General features: G+C 37.4%; 2 non-coding genes across 2 annotated transcripts; both read left to right on the top strand.

Moving 5' to 3' along the window:
• The first annotated feature begins 8,436 nt into the window (after positions 1–8,436).
• On the top strand, positions 8,437–8,518 carry Trnas-gcu. The gene has a single exon. It is a non-coding gene; the product is annotated as a tRNA-Ser (tRNA).
• A 781-nt stretch (positions 8,519–9,299) lies between these two features.
• Positions 9,300–9,372, top strand: Trnar-ccu. Its single transcript has one exon. It is a non-coding gene; the product is annotated as a tRNA-Arg (tRNA).
• The last annotated feature ends 903 nt before the right edge of the window (positions 9,373–10,275 follow it).

The raw sequence follows: 10,275 nt of genomic DNA, 5'->3' as shown, positions 1-10,275 counted from the left end.
CTGAAATGTGGAACAAAAAAGTTCCACATTTCAGTCACATGCCAGTATGTGGCGTCGCATACATCAGACCAATAGAGATGCTCCCGTAACATGAGGCTCTCACATGAGGCTCTCACATGAAGCTCTCACATGAGGCTCTCACATGAGGCTCTCACATTAAGCTCTCACATGAGGCTCTCACATGAGGTTCTCACATGAGGTTCTCACATGAACCTCTCACATGAGGCTCTCACATGAGGCTCTCACATGAGGTTCTCACATGAGGCTCTCACATGAGACTCTCTCATGAGGCTCTCACATAAAGCTCTCACATGAGGCTCTCACATGAGGCTCTCACATGAGGCTCTCACATGAGGCTCTCACATGAGACTCTCACATGAGGCTCTCATGTTTGTTCCATTAAAAGTGTACCATTGTTTGGTTGATGCGATGTATTATTCAGCGTCTGGCAGGCGTGAATCATTCTATTTGGTCAGGCAAAGGAATGTGCCAATGCTACGTGTAGAAAGTGTGTCAATATTTGGACAAAGTGCTCGTCATTTTTCTGAGTGTATAGTTTTTTAATAATTACACAATTATCTGCCATCTCTCCTTTACTAATAACTAATAAATAAATTTACTGGTGTACATTATTTTCCCCACAAATGACGAAGTATTGCAATTAATTGTTCTGCACCCAAACAGTTAAGAAAAATTGTTATCCAGCATTTTTATTATTAATTGCATCAAGTTCGACTGTATTTTTAAGAAAAATTCAGAACAGTTTAATGAATTGTTTTACCCTGTGACTGCTGAATATTTAAAACTGAATGCAATAGAAGCAATGATAATAATTATGAGTGATAATGTAGTGAGAAACTCAAAACAATGGGGGAATGATAGTGATGATGGTGATAAGGTGGTGGGGAGCTCTAGGCAATGGAAATGATGATAATCATGCACGTGATATGCTGTAAAATAATTAACTGAATAAGAACAAGCGAAGGATACACCCATTGCTCTTATTCATTACCGCTGTTAGTGTGAATCAACAATGGAAATATTTTCTCAGTTCATAACTGAACTTCCTACATCCATGCCTCCTATATTTATGAAGCTAAATTTTTGCCTTTAATTAAACTCGTAGTTGAGAGAAGCCTAAGAGAATCTTGGCAGGTGTAAGGGCGGCCACCTATCGGGCTGTCAATGCTGCTATATAATGTGATACCTATACGGCAAAACAGTTACAGAAATACGTGAGATTTTGTCCCAGAACCGATGCACTTTTTGCTTGTGTTGGATCTGTATTAATACGCCGGTTTGCACCAGTTAAAAGGCGTGTCAATACGACGTCCATTGTCTGCTTGTGGTGTGAGTAAGAAACTGTATCAATATTTGGACAACATAGCTCTTTCATTTTTCTGAGTGATACAGGCGGTGTATCGTCGGCCAATTTATTATCAGTGGTTGGCCAACCCTAAACCGCCTATAATCNCCTGTCTCTTATACACATCTAGATGTGTATAAGAGACAGCACTATACGAGTTCAGCGGGGAAAACAGTAGCCGTTCGCCAAGCATTGGTATGGAAAAAAAGGATTGAAAAGCGTAAAGATAGACATGTACATTGCGCAAAAGGCAGAACTGAGAGACCTATGTATTTAAGGCTTCTGTATATTCTACGTAATGAATTGTATCTAGAATATATCTGTATCTAGAGTGCATCTGTATATATTGTATTTGTATCTGTGTATCTATATTTTATCATTTTTCAACTGACGATGGAGCTAGACTACGAAATGTGTAGAGTTAAGGTGCACAACTTTCTATGGAACCATAATAGAGCCAATAATAGCTGATATGCGATGTATCTGACATCGTTGTCAGTATGCCTTTTATACTCGTCATATGCAGACTGCTGAACCTCGTTCACGCTTGCCAGTATACGTTCTGTGTTACACTGCGTTTCACTGCCAGCGGTGCGCTGTCTGGTTACCTGTACACGAAACGTTTTCTACAAAGATCTGATTAATTTATGCGGGACTTTCATGCTCTAAATTTTTTAGGCGTAAGTATGCGTGGCGTAAGTATGCGTGGCGTAAATATTTGAGGCGCAGGTATAAGAGAAGCAATTGTAAGCGAGAAGTGTGGGTATGATATAGAGACACGATATTGAGGGGTGAGCTAAAGGCAAATACCACACCTTGGATAGCAAATACCACAAAATTGGATGGCAAATATCACAAAAATACCCCTACATCATGGATTCTATTTTTTTACGAAAATTTTAAAATGTTTAAAATATCGTATGAAAATTATCAATAATAAAAACATAATTCTTTAATGCGATATAAATATTACTCAATAAAAAATCTAATTTCTTTTGAGATTGAATTTGAATTGAGCTACCAGCACGGCAGAGATCAGCATTGGACAATTACCATAAAAATCATGATACATCGGGGAATTGTGAAGAAACCAATTCATTTCTGTATTACGCAAATGACCAGGCAAGTACAAAGAAGTTTATTCTGCCATGACTTATAGAAGGAGGACGTATGTAGACAACGTTTACGTTTTCCAACTTCTGTATTCCAAAAATCGATTTTCACAGGTCTCAGTTAGAAATAAGGTATAAATGATTTCATTAGTAAGAAAAGATAAGTATCAACACGTTTCCTCTGAGGTGGCATTACTGTTAAGAATTGACACAAGCTTCAAGATAACGCACAACAAACATTGCATCAGAACAAATGAAGTGTACCTTCTTATCGCGAGCCGCGCTGATTACAGATTACCCTGTTAGAAACCACCGTCTTGTAAAAGACGGTCTCTTATAAACTTTTGCTTGTTCTATTTGACTTATTGATGAATGAAATATTAACCTTTTATGAAGCCTCTCATCACTGATAATAAACTCTTGTCGGAGTTGAGCAAATGCAAGACCCCATCATTCTTCTCTTACGATAAGTAATAAATAATTTATTCAATTGATGAAAATCAGAAAATTATTCCCTCGTAAGGCAATTTCTTTGATTTTGCATGATGATCTAAATTAAAGACGACAACCGCGCTGTATCAACCGCTATAATATTTAATATAGGCAATAAATGATAGTTAATAATAAATTGATATGTTGAATTCTACGATAATTCTAATTCACAACTCAATAATAAATTTCTGATAAGCTTCAATCTATGTGTAGAATTATGAACAAGAGACGGTATATATAGTGAGGAGGTTGCATTGATTCGCATGCAATTTTGTGTAAATTAAAGTGGCGTTGCGTCAAGTTGCTTGGCATGTAAATATATAATAGCCTTTTAAGTTACGATACATTTTGTCACTCTATGGCATACGATCATTAGCATTAAGAACTGTGAATTTCATTTTGAAGTTCGATGGCTATGAATTATTGTTTACGATACTCCGCAAACAGCGGCTGCTGCTTAGTAAAAATCTTTTACCAGCAAAGAATTATCTAACATTTAGTGGTCTTCCGAGGAACAACGGTAGAGAACGTTAAATAGAAGAGAACGTTAAACGGAAAAGAACGTCTATAAACGGAAAAGAACGTTCAACCGAAGAAAACGTTAAACGAAAGAGAACGTTAAACGGAAAAGAACGTTCAACCGAAAAGAACACTAAACGAAAGAGAACTTTAAACTAAATAGAATATTAAACGGAAGAGAACGTTAAGCGGAAAAGAACGTTAAACGGTAGAGAATATCAGGAATTTAAAAGTAAAGAAAATAGCCAAAAAGTTCACCATTTCTTATAAGCGAAAACGTTTCGGAGNGCCTAGCTCTCTTACTCACGCCTAGCTCTCTTACTCACGCCTAGCTCTCTTACTCACGCCTAGCTCTCTTACTCACGCCTATATCTCTGATACTCACGTGTATGTCTTGACAGATTCATAAGCTTCTTGTCAGACTTGTCATCGTCTTGTCAGCTCCGCTGTCTTGCCAACTTCAGAACTCGACAGTTCCGTGGCGCGAGTCATGGCAATGCCACTAAAAATGTCCGACCAAGAAAAATAGTAAGTAATAATAATTAACAGCAAAATTACATTTTTTCTACTAAAAATTTACCGAATCCAAACGATCTAACTGTCATTCATATTTCTCTGTAAAATATATTATTAAAACTTCTTATCGCATAGACTTTCATTCATATTGATCAAAGGCGTATTCAAAAATCCAACTTTGAATCAGTTAATATTTCCAGATAAGTTGATGACGCTTCTAATTTTTGTGTGTTTCCTGAACTATAGTTTGGTTTTTCTTCGTCTACTCTGAGCGCTCACATATTTATTACACTTTAAATAAGCGAGCTCGTTAATTATAGAACCGGATGCAAAATTAATTGCAAGTATATCAAATTTCAACGACATTCGCATGCATTCCTTAACTCATGACAGGCTTATGGTCGGCCACCCAACTGCCAACGGACGGCCTACTATCCTAACAAAATTTAGAGTCGCCCCAGCTTTTGGTACTCCAAATCAGAAGCTGACGCGTCATGTAATTTTCACTGGGTATAAAACAACCAGGATTAGCAAAAACGCTACGCAATAAAGTCCCAGTCATGCTGTTAACAAGCGTCGTTAACGAGAAGGTCATGGCTGCATAATTAAACGGCTTGCCACTTTATTCAGCGTATTTTACGTGTACATTTTTGCGCTGAAGATTCAATGAGATCAGCAAGTGCTGATCTAGCACGCAATTTCACTAACCGGCTGTTATCGTCAAATCTTCGCTTTGTTCCTTCACAATGACAACGGCAGCAGAAAATTTTACAACCTCGTAGGTTGTAAAATTTACAACCTTTTTGGTCGAAGAGGTCGCTACTGTAGTGGTTTTTCGGACAGTTTCGTCAAAATTTAAAGCTTTTTTATTTTATAGAAATAACTAGATTGACAATCGATGGTGAAACTGAGAACTCAATCTAAACTAGATCCTCTATTCATCGATTCCCACAAGAACGGATTAATGCCATTGCATTTCCAAATACAATTTGGCTCCCGGCCGTATAGGCCTATATATGAACTGCAACTGCCGACACCAGCTCCACCAATTAAACCAATTACAACCTCCTGGCAGGGACATTTCATCCCAGCCTAACGACCACCCTTACAGAAATATATCCGTGGATACATCCGTGGCCACTGAATATCCGTCGAAAATTCAGCTTATGACATTAGCCGTGAAGTCACTTACAATGCCTGGGCTGGCGTGTCTCGCTGGACAATTGCACTTTTGCCGCTGAATGACAGACTTTAAATTCCTAGATGACTTTTGACCGCCAGTATTCAGTCAAATTTATCATGTCTTAACAAGTGACGTCACTTACACGAAATGAATTTTTACGTCCCATTCATACACTACATGAAGTACGATGTACCGTACTGAACTACGACGTTCTTCACTGCATCGAGACGCACTGCACTGCACGGCACTGCAATCCTGTGCAATACACTGATATCAACTCCCGTAAGTGGAGCACTCAGAGAGACGAATGAGAGTTTGTCAATTTATCGATGTGCTTTTTGCCTATAGAATGCCTATAGAAGAGGTCATTTCCTTTCTTTGTTTGTTTTTGTTTGTTTTTAAAACGTGAATGCCATTAAATTCAAGTGAAAGAACTTCATATTCATTTCTTGTCACTGGAAACAATGATTTAAATTACTTACTTTTAATTTGATGATATTTAGTTAAGCGAATTTACCTTGACACAATCTTACTTCATATATCCACGTATCGCACTTATAATACGTTGCCTCCCAGACGTATGTCGATTAATGCTCCCTTTGGACACTTCAAACCTCGTATATTTATAACTGAAACACAATCAATTCCCATCTCATGAAGGCAATATATAATTGTTCACATCTATATTTGCCGACCTCACGCTCGGCTAAATAAGAGCACGCTTGTAATTATNTAATTATTGCTAAAGCAGATTCAGGACCGGCCAACCGTCGGCCGCCGTTATACCACTGATAATAAACTGCGTAAAACACACACAACCCGCGTACAAAAGTTAACTAATATTTAAAATTTAATAACCGCAAAAACCCCCTTTTGCGTTATTTACGCAACACGGAGCGTATAAAAATCCAAGATTAACGTGGATGTTTTTTGTTAGCCTTAATTCACGCTAATTCACGCCATTATAAGAGATGTGTTTACCAGATCCATTGCCCATACTTTCAAAAAAAGTTAAGAGATCGTAAGTTCATCAGCCAATCATTGACGGCCTTTCAAGCAAAATCCACCAATCTGACCTCACGCTCGGCTAAATAAGAGCACGCTTGTAATTATCACTTAAGCAGATTCAGGACCGGCCAATCGTCGGCCGCCGTTATACCACTGATAACAAACGGCACACAACACAAATAAACCGCTTATAAAAGGTAACTAATATTTAAAATTAACAAACGCAACAACCCCCTTCTGCGTTGTTTACGCAACACGGAGCTTATAAAAATCCAAGATTAACGTGAATGTTTTTTGTTAGCCTTAATTCATTATTCATTAGGCTCCAATAAATTGTTCGGATAGGCTAGGCAATTAACGAAGACACAAGGGCTTTCCCTTGTGACGTCATCGATTCAGCAAGCGTGCACTCAAAAGAATTAGTGAACTTTGTCTATAAATCAATTTACTTTTTGCCCTTATGTTGATCACCCTGATCCATTTTGTCCCAGTAAAAGAGCATTTCAGTGCTTCACGCTGAAAGTCTGTCACGATATGTACAAACCAACCCATCTTTTTTCTACGTGTTTCAAGTTTTACTGAAGATATAAATAATATTACCTGAATTAATATATATTAATATATACTTATCAAGTTATGGCATATTTAATGCGGCACGGCACGACAAGGTCGTCGTGCACATGGCAGCTGCGATTCTCGGTCGTCATATAGCTGAAGGATTAATGAAAATGTCATATTACAAATATAAAATAAAAATTTATTATATTAAGAATTTTACGTTTGCATGTAATTATTAATTATTAGAAAATTTTGTTATCAATTCTTAATATATACGCGTTAAAATAAGAGTTAAGTGTATTAGCCTGTTGCTTAGTTTTATGAATATGAATGTTATTCAGCTCACAGCATGCACTTTACTCACCCAGAAGCTGAGTATTCTGAATATGAATGGTGCTCAGCTCACAGCATGCACTTTAGTCACCCAGAAACTGAGTTACTCAGCTAGAACTGCAGCCCTCAAAACCTCATCCTGATTTCTCTTTAATTGCCGGACTTCCCACACGGCAGATTTTCGGCGGCGAATCGGCGGCGTTTCGGTGTCCATTCGGCGTTAATCAATGCGTATAATTTTCTTTTGATTAGCCTTGTAATCGTTTTTGTAATTGCGTACAATACTCATTTTATTGTTGATTAACGATTATAGCATTGGCTGCGCATATACAGTACAACCTATCAATAAATCCTGTCTCTATGTCAAATTATGTCAGAACTTAATAACGTAATTCATTTAGTATTCAAGTCTAATTTATTAAATTAATTTGTTGTAAATGACGAATAATAAGTTCCTGGTCAATATTCTTTTAGAAATTCGCGATGTACTGTGACTGCATTGTTCACTGTACAGTGTACTCAAGAATATAATGGATCATATTGTTTAAACAGCGAAGCAATTTCTGCACGTACGTAGCACTGATACACCTTCTGCTAGGCCAAACTTAGTCAATTGAACATTCACACAGGGGCTATGAGTTCATTAACTTTTTGAACAATGTCTCACTATCTTTTCTGAGTGGAAAATGCTAGTGTAAATCCATGTCAATCATTGCAATGTTCATGAATATCAGCCAATCAATTGCCTTTATTGTTGCTGAGAATATCCGTCTACTGCGTAAAACAATCATTGTAAAACAATCAACATAAAAAATTATCGTACAACAATCATCGTAAATAATTAACGTGAAACAATCAGCGTAAAACAATTATCGTAAAAAATCATCGTAAAACAATCTTCGTAAAACAATCGTTGCAAAACAATCATCGTAAAAAACAACTTAAGAAGAACCATCGTAAAACAATCATCGTAAAACTATCATCGCAAAACAATCATCGTAAAACAATCATCGTAAAACAATTATCGTAAAACTATCATCACAAAACAATCATCGTAAAACAATTATCGCAAAACAATCATCGATAAACAATCTTCGTAAAACAATCATCGCGAAATAATCATCAAAAAACAATCATCGAAAAACAATCATCGTAAAACAATCGTCGCAAAACAATCTTCGTAAAACAATCATTGCAAAACAATCCTCGTAAAACAATCATCGACAAACAATCATCGTAAAAAATCATCGTAAACAATCAACGTAAAACAATTATCGTACAACAATCATCGTGAAACAATCAGCGTAAAACAATTATCGTAAAACAATTCATGCCACCGTTCCCGGCATGGCGAGGTGGCCGAGTGGTTAAGGCGTTGGACTGCTAATCCAATACGGTCTCCGTGCGTGAGTTCGAATCTCATCCTCGTCGAACTTTTTATTCTCGTTTAGCCCAACCTGGGATTGTGGCACTGAAGATGTACTGTTAATGTGTAGAAATATTGTACAAAATATGCAACAATATGTGCACAACAAAATACAAATAGATATTCGCTACCAGAGTACAGGGTTACTTAGTGCAGAACATAATTGTGCTTGTATTAAATGAATATTCCAGCCAAACATAATGGACATCAACAACGCAAAGAAATTAATTGTATAATAACTATAGTCTCAATTTAATACTTTAATAATTTATCGTAGTTGAATAAGTTAACATGAAGCGTATTTTCAATTCCTAAGTTGTTGACACTAAGCAGCTTCCTGCTAAGCACCGGCCTAAGTACATAAAAAATAAGCTTATTTTGACCAAATAGCGATGTACTTTTGCCCTTTTGTGCGTCAACGTGACCGAGTTTGGCCCGGGAAAACGGCGTATCAGTGACACACGCAACAAGTGTGTCACTATTTGGAAAATATGAGCCATACATTTTTCTTCGTGTTCAAAGTGTGAGCTGTCGTCTCGGTGCTTTTGAGTTTTGTGTCAACAAATTGGCTTGTAAAATAAAATAAAAACGGATTTTTCGTTCTGATTCTTGCCGTCAAATGAAGGCAGCGTGTTTGAGGTCTCCTGTGTAGGCTGTGTAAAGCTTCGTGTATTTTTCTGCAAACATTTCGAAAATTTATTGGTAAAGATTTTATTAGTTATGAAATATGAGGAACCCAATATCAAAATGCAGTTATGAATTATTTTTCCATGCCCGTTATTCAGCGCCTCCGTGGCCTAATGGATAAGGCATTGGCCTCCTAAGCCAGGGATTGCGGGTTCGAGTCCCGCCGGAGGTTAACGTTTTTAAGTTGTTTCTTTCACAATTGAATGTATTTGCTGCAAAAACGATCAAATTTGTTTCTAGCAAGTAACTACCTGCCTTCAACAGCAACGCGCCCACAATCAATCAGATTAAATTAAAAATATTAATTATGATTTTTAGATTGTATAATAAATTAAAAGTTAATTTAAATTGCTTGCCAAAAAATAAATAATGTATGATCAACAATTGTTCCTTGTTGTTTTAAAGCTTCATTGAACTCTAATTCCATCTAAAATTAAAAACATTTTGTGATGGCGTTGTCCTGAATTTGCATTATTAATGGACGAAATTTTTCTTCTGAATTTGTATTATTAATGAACATTGCATTGCATTTTCATCAAAAAAACAACAGTTCGGCTGAGGCTCCAGGGGCCAACTTGCCTTCACTTCTTCTCCCTGTGGACTAATCCCCTGCAGCCGGGGTCCCATACACTCAGAAAAATTGAGAAATTTTGTCCATATTTCGATGCACTTATTGCCCATGTGTCGGTCACTGACCCAGTTGTGATCGACAAAAATACGTATCAGTGCTACACGTAAAAGTTTGGAGCTATTTAGAAAATGTGACCCATACATTATTCTGAGTGCACTAGAAAAAAAGCCTATTCAGTCCTGATTTTCTATTTCACATGGGATGAATTCCCCTCAGTCCGGTCCACATGGGATGAATTCCCCTCAGTCCGGTCCACATGGGACGCATTCCCCTCAGTCCGGTCCACATAGGACGAATTTCCCTCGGTTCGGTCCACATAGGACGAATTCCCCTCGGTCCGGTCCCTATAAAATAATTTTATCAGATAAGGTCATTGTCAAAACAGTCGCGAGTAGACGACCAGCTGCAGTGTGAGGGGAGGTGAGAGGGGAGGTGAGGGGAGGT

The sequence above is a fragment of the Hyalella azteca genome, unplaced genomic scaffold (genome assembly GCF_000764305.2).
Source record: "Hyalella azteca isolate HAZT.00-mixed unplaced genomic scaffold, Hazt_2.0.2 contig5311, whole genome shotgun sequence".
NCBI lineage: Eukaryota > Metazoa > Arthropoda > Malacostraca > Amphipoda > Hyalellidae > Hyalella > Hyalella azteca.
Note: the sequence above shows the minus strand (reverse complement) of the source record. Positions and strands in the feature narration are given on the sequence as shown.